Source organism: Zingiber officinale, chromosome 1A, assembly GCF_018446385.1.
Source record: "Zingiber officinale cultivar Zhangliang chromosome 1A, Zo_v1.1, whole genome shotgun sequence".
NCBI classification, from domain to species: Eukaryota; Viridiplantae; Streptophyta; class Magnoliopsida; order Zingiberales; family Zingiberaceae; genus Zingiber; species Zingiber officinale.
In genome coordinates this window covers 79950654-79968931 of record NC_055987.1, presented here as the reverse complement: position 1 = coordinate 79968931, position 18278 = coordinate 79950654, and positions in this window count along the sequence as shown.

Genomic DNA, 18278 nt, shown 5'->3' with positions numbered 1-18278 from the left:
TTGCTAGGAATTGATTCAGAGTTCATTGATTAATTTTCTAGCTCCAGGGGCCTTTATATAGCTTCTGGAAAACTTATCTCGAACCTTGAGGGTGCCTTCAACGAGGTTGAGGGCGGCTCCAGCCGAGTAGATGGATAAAACTTTATCCATCTGTGAAAACGGTCACTAGACTGGGTTTGAGCTGCCTCCAACGCCCTTGAGATGCCTCGGACAAGCTTGAGGCACCTTCAAGGTAATGGAGGCACCTCCAAGACTGCAGTCAGCGTAGGCGCCTTGAGCACTTCATTGAATGCGCCTCCAGCTAGCTATTTCAGCTCCTTTTGACTCCTTTTCTTCTTTTGAAGCTCCGTTTGCTTGGGTGATTGCCATCAGCCGAAATAGGGCTCACCCGAACCTAATTTCCAACCTTCTCCACGAGCAAGCTTCCGTCCCAGCTTCTCATCCCTCGAACACCGCGCACATTCTTCTCATCCATTGGTGTACTCTTCCGCTACTCTTTCATCCTATGAAAGCACCGAGCCTACTAGCTCCCTTCCCGTGTCATCTTTCTCACTAGCTGCATCTTCCGCTCGACTTCCTGTGCTCTTAAGCTCCTGTACACTAAGACACAGGGATCAAATAAAAAACAGGACCTAACCTAACTTGGTTGATCACATCAAAACAACCATGAGGTCCAACAATCTCCCCCTTTTTGATGTGCATCGACCCAAGTTCAAGTTAGGGAAAAAAACAGACGAGTAGTAATTTAAAGAAATTACTAAACTAACATTTTAAGCAGAAAAGGTTGCAATAAAAGAATTTGCAACACTAAGAAAAAGAAATTTTTAATTTTTAACTCTCCCTAAACTAGCTCTCCCTAAACTTGTTCCTCTCTCTCCCCTTTGAACACAACAAAAAAATGGGGTCATAACTTTCAAGTAGAAGTTTTCTAAGGAAAAGTTCAAGTTAAAAAAGAATCTTAAAATAATTTCTAAGTTAAAAAAAATTTCTTTTGAAAATTTTCTAAGTGAAACTTAAGTAAAATTAATTCTCAAAAAGAAATTTAAGAAAAAATTTCTAATTTTCAGAAGAAATTTTACCTTAGGAAATATTAGTTTAGAATTTTTTTTCTAAGTAAAAATTTTATGCATGAAACATTTTTCTAAGTATAAAAATATTTTTGAAAAAATTGTTTAAAAAATATTTGAAAATTTTTTAAAGCATTATTTAATTCTAATTTTAATGCTTTACCATAAAACTAATTAAACATTTTATTTCAATATTTTGGCTTCCAGGTCGTGGTAAGACACTAGGCCTTCTTGGTTTTTGGAGCAACAACCACTTCCTTAGACAAAGCCTCATAAAGAAATTTTAACGTTTAATTTTCTCGCTGAAAGCTTTTAACCAATAAAAAATTAGTCTAGAAAAGATTTTGGAATCCAGTAAAGGTTCTTTCATACTGGATTAATCAAGAACTTAGGGGGTACAAAACTTTTGGGAACTTTCCTAAGTTGTCCCTGATGTTTTCTAATGTACAAGTTTAGTTTTCCATATAACTTAAGTTTTGATTTTGGAAATTTATCTAAGCATGCATAATCATTTTTCAATTTTTCAATTTTATTTTTCAATTTCTCATTTTCTAATTTTAAATTATCATACATTTCTAGTGGGCATGCTTTTGCTAAGTTTAACTTTAACTCATTATTCTCCTTTTCTAATTTAACTAGGTCTTTAGTGAGAACTTTTATGGATCGAAAGGACTGCTTGGGAGTCAGATTACGTACCTCACTTACCTCTATTTTTGATGCTCCCCCTTCATCGCAGTTTTCTTCTTCTGATGATCCTCCCTCTTCATCTATGCTCGTCTCCGAGCTGGATTCTTCGAAAAGATGGTTGGCCATTAGTGATAATCCCAAGAATACTTCGACTTCTGATTCCAAGGATGATGATTCATCCCATGTAGCCTTCAAACTCTTGCGCTTTGAGGGCGTCGACCTTTGAGACTTCTCCTTGTCCCTTTTCTTTAGTTTTGGGCAGCCATCCTTGTTGGTGAGGGAAGCATCCGACGATCGAACGCAAGTTTTGATAATGGGAAAGGGTTCAAAGTTACATTGTTTTGTGATCTAACAGTTTGAATGAGCTTGCAGGAAAGTCCTAAGTGTACTTAGGCAAAAGTCCTCGCTGCGGCTAGGTAGGTGGAAAACCCTAGGGGGTGGTAACCCTATGCAGAAAGTCTTGGCGAGTCGAAAGCTTCAGGCAAAAGTCCTAGGGGGTGGTAACCCTAGGTGGAAAGTCTTGGTGTCATAAACTAGGTGGAAGACTGGACGGGTCAGGAGCGGGCGTCCAACAGAAAATCCGGAAGCATCAAGCGCCGAGCAAAAGTCCAGTCGATTTGGAAGATCGTGCTAGCAATAGGTAAATCTATTGAGTGGAGTAGGTGAGGACGCGTTCCATTGCAGAGGGAACAGTAGGCGTCGAGTCGACCTAGGATTTTCAGTTGGAAATCCGAAGTCAGACTCGGACAGTCTAGAGACTGTCAATATCTTATTTATAACTATTATGTGCTAACTTCATTTTGCTGGGTATTTGTTTGGGACTACCACATTCTACAGGAACAAAGAAGTAACCTTAAGCCTCGGATGAACAGTGCCCGAGGCGCCTCCATGTGTTAGCTAGAGCCCTAGAGCCAATCATTTGATGATTGTATTATGGACTTGTTGTATCATATTCTATATAAATAAGGCATTTGGTTTTTGGTTATTATACTTACTTGTATTGGTGCCAAATAAACTAAGTATAATAACGTCCTTGAGTAGAAGGTTCTTACCTATATCAATCGATTGGTTGAATCGATAGTGAGATGATATAGGGAACACTACTCTTAATCATTCCTAGTCGAGTATTAACATTCAGGGATAATGTTAATACAATAAGACTAGCATGTAGGTCAACTCGATGACTTGATCTCACAAGTCATGGATATAGAGATATCAAGTTGACACATGGGTATGCATGAGAGAATGTATACTGAATGACCCGCCATGAGAAAGTATCATGGATCGTTATGTGAGTGTCATATACTTTCTCATGTAGCTATTAGTATGACTACTAGTCCTTAGACCTGAAGTCACCATAGTTCCCTACATAAGGAGTTATGTACTTTGGTTTCGTCAAACGTCACCCGTAACTGGGTGGACAATAAAGGCGATTACTGGGTATGTAACCAATTATGCAGAGGGATGTGAGTGATGTAGATGAGATCTATCCCTCATATATGACGAGAGAGACATCGATATTCTTGATAGAGTGAGACCACGAAGTGCATGACCATGCCCAAATGAGTCAATATAAGATATTGAGCTCATTTGTTTTAGTGAGTCTACTTGGAGTTCAAGATTTAGATTGATCAGAGGATGACACGGTCTATGCCTCACATTGATCAATCTAGATGTCTAGGATAGAAGGACACTTGTCATATATTGTGAGAAGTCACAATTAGTAGTCACAAGGTGATGTTGGATCTCAACATTCTTGTAATTTGGGTAGTAATTGTTAGCTAGAGCCCTAGAGTCAATCATTTGATGATTGTATATTGGACTTATTGTATCATATTCTATATAAATAAAGGCATTTAGATTTTGATTATTATACTTACTTGTATTGGTGCCAAATAATTAAGTATAATAATGTCCATGAGTAGACGGTTCTCACCTATATCAATCGGTTAGTTGAACCGATAGTGAGATGATATAGGGAACACTACTCTTAATCATTCCTAGTCGAGTATTAAAATTCAGGGACAATGTTAATGCAATAAGACTAGCATGTAGGTCAACTCGATGACTTGATCTCACAAGTCATGGATATAGAGATATCAAGTTGACACATGGGTATAAATTAGAGAATGTATACTGAATGACCCGCCATGAAAAAGTATCATGGATCGTTATATGAGTGTCATATACTTTCTCATGTGGCTATTAGTATGACTACTAGTCCTTAGACCTGAAGTCACCATAGATCCCTACATAAGGAGTTATGTACTTTGGTTTCGTCAAACGTCACCCGTAACTGGGTGGACTATAAAGGCGATTACTGGGTATATAACAAATTATGCAGAGGGATGTGAGTGATGTAGATGAGATCTATCCCTCCTATATGACGGGAGAGACATCGGTATTCTTGATAGAGTGAGACCACGAAGTGCATGGCCATGCCCAAATGAGTCAATATAGGATATTGAGCTCATTTGATTTAGTGATTTTACTTGGAGTTCAAGATTTAGATTGGTCAGAGGATGACACGGTCTATGCCTCACATTGACCAATCTAGATGTCTAGGATAGAAGGACACTTGTCATATTTTGTAAGGAGTCACAATTAGTAGTCACAAGGTGATGTCGGATCTCGACATTCTTGTAACTTGGGTAGTAATGATGTGTTGCTAGATAACACTCATTACTTATGCTCCTAAATGGGTTTAGGGCGTTGCCAACGTTACAAGAACCTATAGGGTAACACACTTAGGACAATTAGATAGAGATTAGGTTCATATGATGAACCAAGAGGATTAGATTCATTTGATGAATCAAATTGGATTAAAAGTAATCCTAATTGAGCTAACTTGAGTTCGACTCAAGTTGATTCATGTGTTCAATGAGTCTAATTTAGATTTTGACTCATTGAATCAATTTAATTAAATGAATAAGATTCATTATATTAAGTTGGCTTGAATCAAATGGTTGGATTCGATCAACCATGGAAGAGATTTGGTCATGTTTGACTTGACTTGAGAGGAAGATTAAAAGTCAAGTTTGACTTGACTTTATGCCACCTCATTGGTGAGTTGACATTGATGTGGACCAATGATGTTACTCCACATCATCATGGGTGCCACCTCATGGAAGTTACAAAGCCATTTTCTTAATAACTTCACATTAATTGCATTTAATGGGAAGTTACACTATGGGAAGTGGCCGGCCACTTTTGGTTTTGAATGGGAATTCATTTTTCATTCAAGTGTGTATCTTCTTCCTTCTTCCTCTCAAGCTCTCCCTCTCCCTCTCCTCCTTGCTTGGCCGAATCTTACCAAGGTGCTAGCACACCTTTGTGTGAGGTTTTCTCCACCTACGTGTCCGTGTGGATACTTCTAGAGGACCGACGCTTGACGGTCTAGAGATCCGGCAATTCCTTGGACGAGCGGGAACGCGAAAGGGCACGCTTCAAGGTATACTTCTTAACACATAGATCTAGGAGTAGATCTAGATATTTAAAAACTCGTACTCGTAATTTTCGTTCGGTTTTCCTTGCACGGATCTACGGCTTTGGGTGATTCGGGGTTTCCGCGACGCGAAAAGCGGTTTTCGCGGCCCGAAAAACCCAACAGTAATGATGTATTGCTAGATACTGCTCATTACTTATGGTCCTAAATGGGTTTAGGGGCATTGCCAACGTTACAAGAACCTATTGGGTCACACACAAAGAACAAGTGGATGGAGATTAGGTTCATATGATGAACCAAGAGGATTAGATTCATGTGAAGAAACAAATTGGATTAAGAGTAATCCTAATTGGGCTAATTGAGTTGGACTCAAGTTGATTCATGTGTTCAATGAGTCTAATTTAGATTATGACTCATTGAATCAATTTAATTAAATGAATTAGATTCATTATATTAAATTGGCTTGAATTAAATGGTTGGATTAGATTAACCATGAGAGAGATTAAGTCAAGTTTGACTTGACTTGAGAGGAAGAGGAAGAGCCAAGTTTGACTTGACTATTTGCCACATCATTAGTGATTTGGCATTAGGAGGACTAATGATGATGTGCCACATCATCAAAGTGTGCCACCTCATGGGGGTTACAAATCTATTCTCTTTAATGGCCACATTTAATGAGAATGGGGGTTACCTTTTTGGTTTTGAATGAGAATGAATTTTTCATTTACTCACATTCACATCATCTTCTTCCTCAAGCTCCCTTTTTGCTCCTTCTCTTCTCTTGGTCGTGGGTTTCAAGCAAGGGAGAAGAAAGGAGAGTGAGTCTAATCCAAGAAGAAAGGTTAGTGAAAGTCACATAGAGATTTTTTAGAGGAGTGTGTTCTCTTCTTTTCCTTTCTTCTTCTTCCAATCCCATCCGAGAGCATCAAGAAGTGCTAGCACACTTGTGGTGTTCTCTTCTCCATCCTTGTGTGTTAGAGAACACATCTTGTTCGTGTGGATACTTCTAGAGGGTTATCTACGTTGACAATCTTGAGATCCGGCACTTCCTTGGACGAGCGGGATTCTAAAAGGGCACGCACAAGGGTAATTTTCTAAACATATAGATCTAAGAGTAGATCTAGTTAGTAAACTCGTACATGTAAAATTTTGTTCTATACTCTTCGCACGGATCCGTTGGCTAGGGAGTTTCGGGGTTTCCGCGACGCGAAAAGCGGTTTTCGCGATCCGAAAAACCCAACACCATGGAGCTTAGAGGCGCCTCAGGTGCAAGGCTAAAGGTAGCTGCGCAGCAAGCCTGGAGGCGCCTTAGACCGAGCTTGATGGCGCCTTAGAGTGGCTTGGAGGCGCCTTCGAGTGGATGAGGTGCGACCGGTTCTATGCTGATCCAAGTGGGCGACTCAAGAGGGTTGGAGGCGCCTTGGATGGTGCTGGAGGCGCCTCCAACAGTGCATAAAAGGAGGTCATGAGGCAGCACTCAGGATAACGAATTCTAAAGCAATCTCTTCTTGTGTGCTGCGAACTAGACGACCCATAAGTGCTTCTACAAGTGCCCGACGACCCTGAGCTTCAGATTTAGCATTTCTTGTTGTCGGTATAATTTTTACAGCTTTTTATTGTACTTAGATTGAAATATGTTTACGCGATATAGTTATTGTCCACAGAAAGTGATCAACGATTGCAAGCCTTGGAGTAGGAGTCGCCCTAGGCTCTGAACCAAGTAAAACCTTGGTATCGTTTGTGTGATTACTAATTTTTTTGTTTCTGCTGCATTACTCGATATGTTTTTAATTTCGAAAGTCCGAGAAATAGCCACGAGCGCTATTCACCCCCCCTCTAGTGCTTTCGATCCAACAATTGGTATCAGAACGGGTAGCTTCGATTTGGTGCAACCACCAATCAAGTAATTTTTCATGATATTTTCAGTTTTTTCAGAGTCGACCGGAATTAATATAATTACTATATTCCAATCTATTTCTCGTTCGAATCGATTTTTGCTTGAAGTTGGTGCAACACCACTCGAGTTCATTTTTTTCTTTATACATCCCGCACTACTAATCCAAGACCCAGTCTTGGAACAAATTTTTTATTTTTGTGTGTGCAGGTTTTAAAATAGCACTTCAAGAAGGTTATAGCACCGATCGACCACCGCTCTTCACCGGAGACAATTTCGGGTACTGAAGGGCCGGATGGAGGCATACTTGCAAACCCAGTTCGAAGTCGGGATGATCACCAAGACAGGCCTCAAACTCCCACTTGACAGCTCAGGCAAATTAGTATCATACCAGAACTATGACACATCCTTAATAAAAAAAGTAGAGGCGAACGCAAAGGCAACCTGTATACTCCAGTGTGGTCTAACAAAGGTGGAACTCAACAGAGTAGGACCATTCTCAAGTGCAAATGAGCTATGGGAAAAGCTAATCGAACTACATGAGGGTACATCAGAAACCAAGGTAAGCAAGCGAGATCTGCTTTTCAATAAATTATATAATATCAAGCTGCAGGAAGGCGAGACGGCTACCCAACTCCATTCTCGGATACAAGACCTACTCAACGGTCTACACGCAATCGACAGAAGGTAGAAAACTGGGATATTTTGAGGTATGCCTTGAACGCCTTCCCAAGGAATACCTTGTGGGCATCCATGGTAGATGCCTACAAGGTTTTTAAGGACCACTCTTCCATAAAATTAGATGAGCTATTTGCTGAGTTTGAATTACATGAACAGGTTAACTCACGTTCGACCGAGAAAGGTTTGGCTTTGGTTGCAGGTCCAGGAAGAGCGCGCGAGACTAAATCAAAGCGCAGAACTGAACCAGCGTCAAAAGAAAAAAAAATCAGTTTCGGACGATGACGACGAAATCACAACCGAGCTCGTCAACCTAGAAAAGAAACTGTACAAGAAAAAGAAAGGTTTCAACAAGAAGGACCTAAAGAAGGAAATTCAAACTGAGGAAGCTCAACCAAAGGTGAAGTTCAAGGTAAAGTGCTATGGGTGCAATTAGAAGGGGCACATCAAGGCGAACTGCCCAAACTAGAAAGATCCGAAGAAACCAAGAAGAAAGAAGGCCCTAAAGGCGACATGGGACGAGTCTTCTTCAGAGGAGTCTGATGACGAAGAGCTCGAACAAACGAGTTTTCTCGCAATGATGGCCCAGGACGACACCAATGAATCCGGAAGCGAGGATGAATTGGAAGCCGAGTCCGAGAGAAGCTACGGATCCGTATCCATTTCCGAAGGGTCTGACTCCGCTGTAAGTATCCCGCGTTTACATAATCTAGTAAATTATTTTATTCAAAAATTAGCAAAGTCTAATATTAGGGTCAAGTCACTTCTAAAGGAGGTAGCAGCCCTTAAAGAAGTGATTATCTGGAACCTTGCCTGACCCAGTTCAGATTGGAAATTCAACTCAAGTCCTAAAGCTTGAGGAAGAAAATTCTTGTTTGAAAACTCAGGTCAAGGATTTGAAGAAGATATTAGAACGGTTTTCTTTAGGCTCCAAGAACCTTGACCTAATTCTTGGGACACAAAGAGCCATTTACAACAGATCTGGATTAGGTTTTAAAACCAAAATAAAAATCGATCCTATCTAACCTTAGTCAACAGAACAAATAGAAAAGTGGTCCAAGCATGGGTATCCAAGTTCAACTTGGTTAATCAAGTTGGACTTGGTCAATATTGGGTTCCCAAGGATCGAGGCTATATCGAGGCTATGATCCAGGGGGAGCTAAAAGGAAAATCGTATTAATAAACAAATAAATAATAAAAATCAAATTAAATTAATTTAATTAAAAGTAAAAAACTTAAATCTAATCTATAAAAATATATAAAATTATCAATAATTTAGGTGGAGGCTCTAGAATAGCTGGGACCTCCAAAACTAACTTACTCGGTAGGGTAACCCAAACCAAGCTACCCGGCAGGGTAATTAGAACTAATTAGAAAGGGAACAAGTTTAACTTGACCTATGATACTGGTGAAATTTTGGATGATAGTACGTTAGGGAAACTTAGTCTATGCATGTCTAGGAAGATATGGCTTCGACCTGGTGCATTTGGCTAAGTAGAACTAATCGAAGCTACCGTTTATGAATCCTAACCAGTTAGACCAAGATTTTGTATTATGTTCAGTGGATAGGACTATTTGGAAAACCTCGAAGGCATGATTACTTTAATGATGTCCAAGTGACTCACCATAGCCCAGAAGTTTATCCAAACAATGCCAATTTTTTGAGCCCAAAGCTAAACCTGAATCTAACATAAAGTTAAACCAAACCCTATAACTGAACCCAATTAATCTCACGAAAATTAAAGGATCCCCTGATTGAAAAATTTAGATTGGGTGAGATGACTAAGGACAAAATTAAATAATCAAAATCAAATTAAATTATTAAAATCAAATTAAATTAAATTAATAAAATCAAATTAATAAAATAAAAAAATATTTTAAAAAAATGTTAAAAACTTATTTAAAATGTATTAAAAACTTATTCAAAATGTATTAAAAACTTATTTAAAAACTTATTTAAAATGTATTTAAAACTTATTTTAAAACTTATTTAAAATGTTTTAAAAAACATATTTAAAAACTTATTTAAAATGTATTAGAAACTTATTTAAAAACTTATTTAAAATGCTTTAAAAATTTATTTAAAATGTTTTAAAAACTTATTTAACATGTTTTAAAAAACTTATTTAAAACTTATTTAGAATGTTTAAAAAACTTATTTAAAAACTTATTTAAAATATTTTTAAAAACTTATTTAAAATGTTTTAAAAAACTTATTTAAAAACTTATTTTAAAATTATTTTAACAAACAAACAAATAAAAAATGGCACCTAATGAAGGCGCCTCTGCGACGGCAGAGGCGCCCTCTAGGATAGGCGGGAAAACTCCCGCCAAAATCATCTGAGGCGCCTCGAACCAAGTTCGAGGCACCCTAAACTCTTCATTGGAGGAGCCTTCAACATGCTTGGTGGCGCCTTCAACACAGAAATAGGCAGCAAACAGAGAGTTCGCTGCAGTTTGTCTTCTCGCCGAAACATTCGATCCAAGGCACCTTAACCTCATATCTCTACCCTTCAACTCTTTCAAATACCCTACAATGCCTCCTAGGTATACTCTAAACTATCTGAAATCATCTTTTACATAGTTTTAGTGCTTGTTTTGCAAATCTTTATGTAAATGGTTGAAATTAGGAAACGACGCCATGTTGCATCCATCTCGGGTACGGTCCCATCCACTGACGCTAGATTCCCTACTAATCGAAGCTAATCGAAGCTAAGTAGAACTAATCGAAGCTACCGTTTATGAATCCTAACCAGTTAGACCAAGATTTTGTATTATGTTCAGTGGATAGGACTATTTGGAAAACCTCGAAGGCATGATTACTTTAATGATGTCCAAGTGACTCACCATAGCCCAGAAGTTTATCCAAACAATGCCAATTTGTTGAGCCCAAAGCTAAACCTGAATCTAACATAAAGTTAAACCAAACCCTATAACTGAACCCAATTAATCTCACGAAAATTAAAGGATCCCCTGATTGAAAAATTTAGATTGGGTGAGATGACTAAGGACAAAATTAAATAATCAAAATCAAATTAAATTATTAAAATCAAATTAAATTAAATTAATAAAATCAAATTAATAAAATAAAAAAATATTTTAAAAAAATGTTAAAAACTTATTTAAAATGTATTAAAAACTTATTCAAAATGTATTAAAAACTTATTTAAAAACTTATTTAAAATGTATTTAAAACTTATTTTAAAACTTATTTAAAATGTTTTAAAAAACATATTTAAAAACTTATTTAAAATGTATTAGAAACTTATTTAAAAACTTATTTAAAATGCTTTAAAAATTTATTTAAAATGTTTTAAAAACTTATTTAACATGTTTTAAAAAACTTATTTAAAACTTATTTAGAATGTTTAAAAAACTTATTTAAAAACTTATTTAAAATATTTTTAAAAACTTATTTAAAATGTTTTAAAAAACTTATTTAAAAACTTATTTTAAAATTATTTTAACAAACAAACAAATAAAAAAATGGCACCTAATGAAGGCGCCTCTGCGACGGCAGAGGCGCCCTCTAGGATAGGCGGGAAAACTCCCGCCAAAATCATCTGAGGCGCCTCGAACCAAGTTCGAGGCACCCTAAACTCTTCATTGGAGGAGCCTTCAACATGCTTGGTGGCGCCTTCAACACAGAAATAGGCAGCAAACAGAGAGTTCGCTGCAGTTTGTCTTCTCGCCGAAACATTCGATCCAAGGCACCTTAACCTCATATCTCTACCCTTCAACTCTTTCAAATACCCTACAATGCCTCCTAGGTATACTCTAAACTATCTGAAATCATCTTTTACATAGTTTTAGTGCTTGTTTTGCAAATCTTTATGTAAATGGTTGAAATTAGGAAACGACGCCATGTTGCATCCATCTCGGGTACGGTCCCATCCACTGACGCTAGATTCCCTACTGAGCAGCATAGGATTAGTTTCTCTTAGCATTCATACTCTGTCATCAAGTGTAGATACCTAAATAGAACCTGTTTCACAAGTTATTGTCCATTTGTTATAGAGATGATTGCTCACTATTAGTTGGGCAGACTAGTTTACTGCAGTTATGCAGTAAACCGAGATCTATGTGCCTAGTTTTATAACAACCTTGAGAAGGTTGATGATTTGGTCTATTCCACTAGGGTTGGTGGAAAGGACATCCAGTTTATCCCTTCTCTATTACGCACTAGCTTAGAGCTTAAACAGTCAGCATCCCCTTTCCTGTGTTACCCTAGTAGGGATCTACCATTTGACGACCCCTACTCCCACATTACTCTAGATACACTCTATGAGTACTTTTTTAGTGGGGAGAGACCACTTGGAGTCTCTGACTTCAGGTCAATGTCTCTCAGAGTACAGAATTATATCATGTATAGAGTCCTCACTGCATGCATACTACCCATCACATCTCGGGATGTCCCGAAGATGCGACTATCCCATTCCTTCTTTTTGTACGCATTATGTCATCATTTAGAGATAGACATTGCATTACATATGTTCTCAAACATAGTTCATGCAACCAATCTTGTCACATCCAGAGTAGTTCATATGCCCTACTGCCATGTACTGACATCCATCTTTTTCGACGATAGAGGTCGTAGATGTGACTCGGGGGACGGTCATTCCTCTTACCCGTTACGATGAGTTTGGCCAAGGTTCTTTTAGGCTAGCACATATAGATGTCACTGCTCAGGGGGTCCTAGCATGGGTGGGCAGGCCTCCGCCAGCCGATCCAGCCGAGAATGAGCCAGTTGCTCCGAGAGGGCCTGAGGCAGACACCGAGTTCTTTGCTCCAGCTGAGGGAGAGGATGTATTAGAGTTCACAGCCGAGGATTTTCATGGACAACCCTCCAGTTCGGCAGGACCCTCGACCTCGACTCGACGATCCACCTCCTTATATGTCGAGGACCGACTCACACGTCTCGAGGCTTACTCCGTTCAGACACGACGGCTTATGCTGGATGAGTTCCACATGCTTGTACAGACATAGCTTCTGGCTTTGCCTCTCTTCGTCAAGGATAGCCTGCTCCCGAGCAGCCTCTTGCACCACCTCCCGCTGACGACCCTCCAGCTGATGATCCTACTTATTGATACTATCTTTTCATGCGTTGTACTTTGGACTTTGGACACAGACACATTCATCTGCTACTATTATCTAGTTAAACCCTTGTTGATTAGAGTTTCGTTACACAACCTAACTTTCTGCTTACTAGTTTTTCATTATAAGTTACTTATTTCTATACATCTAGTTAAACTCTTGCTTAGTTTCTTTTATAAAACTTCTAAGAAAAATGTTGATTTCAAAATCCCAATTTTATTAGACTTTTCAAGATTTGGACATAGCCTAGGCACTTAACTTGGATATCATTTTCCCCTAGTATCAGCCAGAGCATCTCACAAGCACACTAGGTATAACTTGTTTGTGATTGAAAAAACTTAGAACGACGTGAGATGCATAGGGTATAGCCTGGACTTCAGAATGCTTATTTTTGTGCATCACAGTAAGTCTGGACGTTAAATACCAAAAATACAGTAATCAAGTGAAGTCATCCAACCCTAGTCAAATCTAACTGGATTTTCAACTTAACTTGATTGACCAAGTGAAAGCTGTTACCCTCTAGGTAAGCAATAGCTAATGGTTAGACATGTGGCCCAGGGGACTAAATGATTACTTTTAATTACTCATGCTTTCAATTACTTTTAATTAAACCCTTTGAATTTAAACTAAGTGTTTTCAAATATTTTGAACAAATTCCTTCAAACTTAAACCTTTAAAGATATCTTAAAAGATCTTCTTTGAATCCTTAACATTTACCTAGCTAAATGTTTTATAAAGAATATAAATATTTTCTAAATGATTCTGATTAAGTACTTCTAAGTTTAACTAAGGATATTTCAAAAAGCAAAAAGCATTTTATCTAAGTATCTTGCTTAGCTAAAGTTTCAATAAACTTCTAATTTCTTCTTTCTTAGCTAAAAAAATCCTACAAGAACATTTTTTTTTTCAAAAAAGCTAAGTACTCTTCATCTTTTTAAATTTTTTCAAGTACTCTGATTCATATTACTCTCCTTGTATTTTGATGTATGGAAAAGGGGGAGAGTAGAATTCATAAAGAAAAAGTAGAAAATTCATAAAGAAAAGAAATTCACAAATTAAAGGGGAGCATAAATTCAAAAACTAAGGGGGAGCCTTATTCTCTCATACTTGTACTGTCAATTCACTAGTGCTATCTCTACCTTTTCTTTATTGCCTTTTACTTAACTTTAAATTTCGGTTGCCATAATCAAAAAGGGGGAGATTGTTGGTGCGGGAAGCATCCGACGATCGAACCCAAGTTTTGATAATGGCAAAGGATTCAAAGTTAAGTTGTTTTGTGATCTAACAATTTGAATGAGCTTGCAGGAAAGTCCTAAGTGTATTTAGGCAAAAGTCCTAGCTGCGGCTAAGTAGGTGGAAAACCCTAGGGGGTGATAACCCTAGGTCATAGGGGGTGGTAACCCTATGCGGAAAGTCTTGGTGGGTTGAAAGCTTTAGGCAAAAGTCCTAGGGGGTGGTAACCCTAGGTGGAAAGTCCTGGTGTCGCGAACTAGGTAGAAGACTGGGCGGGTCGGGAGCGAGCATCCAGGAGAAAGTCCGGAAGCTTTGAGCACCGAGCAAAAGTCCAGTCGATCTGGAAGATCATGTTGGCAACAGGTAAATCTCCTGAGTGGAGTAGGTGAGGGCGTGTTCCCCGCAGAGGGAACAATAGGCGTCGGGTCAACCTAGGATTTTCGGTTCGAAATCCGAAGTCAGACCTGGATAGTCTAGAGACTATCAATATCTTATTTATAACTATTATGTGCTAACTTTATTTTGCAGGGTATGTGTTTGGGACTAACACATTCTGCAGGAATAAAGAAGCAACCTTAAGCCTCGGATGAACAGTGCCCGAGGCGCCTCCATGGAGCTAGGAGGCGCCTCAGGTGCAAGGCTGAAGGTAGCTACACAGCAGGCATGGAGGCACCTTAGACCGAGCTTGAGGCGCCTTGGATCGCAGCTTGGAGGCACTTTGGAGTGGCTTGGAGGTGCCTTTGAGTGGATGAGGTGCGACCGGTTCTATGCTGATCCACGCGGGTGACTCGGGAGGGTTGGAGGCGCCTTGGATGGTGCTGGAGGTGCCTCCAACAGTGCATAAAAGGAGGTTACGAGGCAGCACTCAGGACAACGAATTCTAAAACAATCTCTTCTTGTGTGCTACGAACTAGACGACCCAGAAGTACTGCTACAAGTGCCTGATGACCCGGAGCTTCAGATTTAGCATTTCTTGTTGTCGGTATAATTTTTACAGCTTTTTATTGTACTTAGATTGTAATAAGTTTACGCGATATAGTTATTGCTCACAGAAAGTGATCAACGATCACGGGTCTTGGAGTAAGAGTCGCCCTAGGCTCCGAACCAAGTAAAACCTTAGTGTTGTTTGTGTGATTGCTTATTTCTTTGTTTCTGCTGCATTACTCGATACGTTTTAAATTCTGAAAGTCAAAGAAATAGCCACGAGCGCTATTCCCCCCCCCCCCTCTAGCGCTTTCGATCCAATAATCCTTGATATGCCCTTCTTCGTTGCAGTTGTAGCATCGGACCGTCCTTTTGTTGTGTTGTTGTTTCCTCGACTGTGATCTAAATTTTTTAGTTTTAATAAATTTATTTAACTTCCTTACCAATAATGCTGCTTCAGTTTCATCGATCGACGCTTTAGAGTCGGGATGATCCTTTTCGGCTTGTAGGGCAATATTGAGATTACTTCTCTACTTGTTTAGGCTCTGTAATTCTAGACTTGTGAAGTTCAAATATAGAAAATAAAATTTATAAAGTACTTACCTCAAAGGCCTTAGAGATGTAGTATGCATCTACTAAAGATGCCCATTCTGGAGACCTTGGGAAGGTGTTGAGCGCGTACCATATCGAGTCTCAGTTTGTTACCGATTCTCCGAGATTCTTTAGCTGAGTTATCAGCTCTTTGATTCTCGCTTGGAGTTGCGCTACCTTCTCTCCGTTGTTCATCTGGAGATTCGTCAACTGAGTTCGGAGGATGTCCCACCTTGCTAACTTTGCTTCTGACGTGCCTTCGTGGAGCTCCAGGAATTTCTCCCAGAGGTCTTTGGCGGAGTCGTAGATTCTGATCCGACTTACCTCCTGGGGCGACAGAACGGTGAGCAGATGGAACTCAGCCTTTCCGTTGGCCATGAAATTGGTTTGCTCCCTCTTCGTCCAGGTGTATTCTTTCTTGTATTTGGGGGCTGAAAAACCATATTTCATGATTAGACGTATATCAAATTCAGTCTTAAAGAATACCTCCATTCTTCACTTCCATGTAGCGAAGTCTCCGTCGAATTTTGGAGGTTGAATGCTCGTTCCGGCCAACGTCTTGATCTTTGTGCTTCAGTCAGCGGTTAGTCCGTCTGAGGCGGTCTGACTCTGATACCACTTGTTGGTGCAGCGGGGCTAGCAAGAGGGGAGGGGTGAATTGCTTGTAAATAAAGAATACCCTCCTTAAACTTTCAACTCAAGAAATTAGCAACAATAATAAAAGAAAAGAAAGAATACTCAGAGAGTTGACTTGGTTACAACCAAGAAGGTTGTTAATCCAAGGCGGTTGAACAGACGCACTAGAAAAAGTCTCATTCTCTAAAGGCGGAGAAGCCTTTTACACACTAAAAGCTTTTACAAGTTGCTAGGAATTGATTCAGAGTTCATTGATTAATTTTCTAGCTCCAGGGCCCTTTATATAGCTCCTAGAAAACTTATCTCGAGCCATGAGGGCGCCTCCAAAGAGGTTGAGGGTGCCTCCAGCTGAGTAGATGGATAAAACTTTATCCATCTGCGAAAATGGTCACTAGACTGGGTCTGAGGTGCCTCCAATGCCCTTGAGGCACCTTCAAGGTAATGGAGGCGCCTCGAAGACTGCAGTCAGCGCATGCGCCTTCAGCACTTCATTGAAGGCGCCTCTAGCTAGCTATTTCATGTAACACCCATAAATTTCTTCTATTTAAATACAACAAAAGAAGTAGAAGAAGAGATAAAAGAAATAAAAATAGGTTAATAAATGGCCTTAGGCTAGGATTGAACCCAAGACCTCTTACTTGAAATTAGTTTAAGTAACCATTAGGTGGTGGTAAAGCATCACATGAGTAATAAGAAACGATTCATTATATGTAGAATATATGTGAAGAGATGCTTCAACTTCCACTTGGCATAAAAGGGAAAGGATGAGATGAAAACCTAACTTTTCATCTCCCTCTTCCTCCTCTCCTCTCTAGCCGAAATCCTCTCCTTCACCTTTGTGGTTTTCGGCCAAGATCTAGGACTAGGGTTTCTAAAATTCTAAGTCTTCAAGGGGAGGATCTAAGAGGATAATTCCACAAGGTTTGTACGCACGTGAAAGGTGTTTTGGAGATCAAGGCATACAAAAGAGAGGATTTTCTTCCCTACACCCTCTATAATAGTAAGATCTAGCGAAAGGATGTAAATACTACTCACCTGCAGTATAAGTTGTTTCGATTATGCATCTATGAACCTTCTTGTTGTCGGTTGTTATGGTTGTATGCATGATTAAGAGATATGCATGTTAAAGAAGATATAAGACATGTTATGTAAGATGCCCTCTACAATTTTTGGGATTAAGAGCATGTTTAGAGGGTCTTGGATTGCTTCCCATGTAGTTTGGGGCCAACAAGTATATTCCAATGTCCTAAAGTCCTTCCCTATAAGTGTGAGGGATTAAGTGCACACAAGGTGTTTGTTGAAATGACAAGCTAGTGCAAGTATAAGAAAGCGATATTTAAATAAAGTATTTTACTTTGATATGGCATTGTACTGGACATAAGGTCCATGGGTGGGCTCCTAGATCGCCCCTAGGCCCCTAGATTGTCTAGTAGTACCTTAATAGGTTCGGGATTAGATACCTCAGATCTTATTAAGGATGCACACAAAGCGGTACAATGTCGGGCCCAAAGCAAGTTGATTATTATTTTCACTAGTATGTAATATGAAGTTTTCCCAAGTTCATTGTTTATTTAAGTGAAAGCATTCTTATGTTTGGGAATTAGAGATTTTAAGGTGCAGTTTTGATGAACTCTATTGTATAGCAAGGTCTATGGTTTTCATTACTTGTTTTCAATACAAGCATGGTTTTATGTTGACGTCTCATGATAAACCTATTTAAAAATGATGATGTTTGCACGATGAGTCTATTTAAAAATACATGCCATGTACATATTTCCAATTATGGGTTTTAGCATGAGTAATTATTGAGTGCATGTTTTGTGTTCCTTCAAGCAGTTTTGCAAAGCATGTTTTCCCTTTTAATGCATTATTTTGTGAGTAGATGGTACTTACTAAGCATTTGCATATAGATTGCATTTCCTTATACTGCACATAAAGGTAAAGGAAAGCTCGAGTAGGAGGAGGCAGTAGGAGCAGTGCTTGGGTGTGTGTGTGTGGCGGAATAATGGAAAGAGATCCGAGAGTTGTT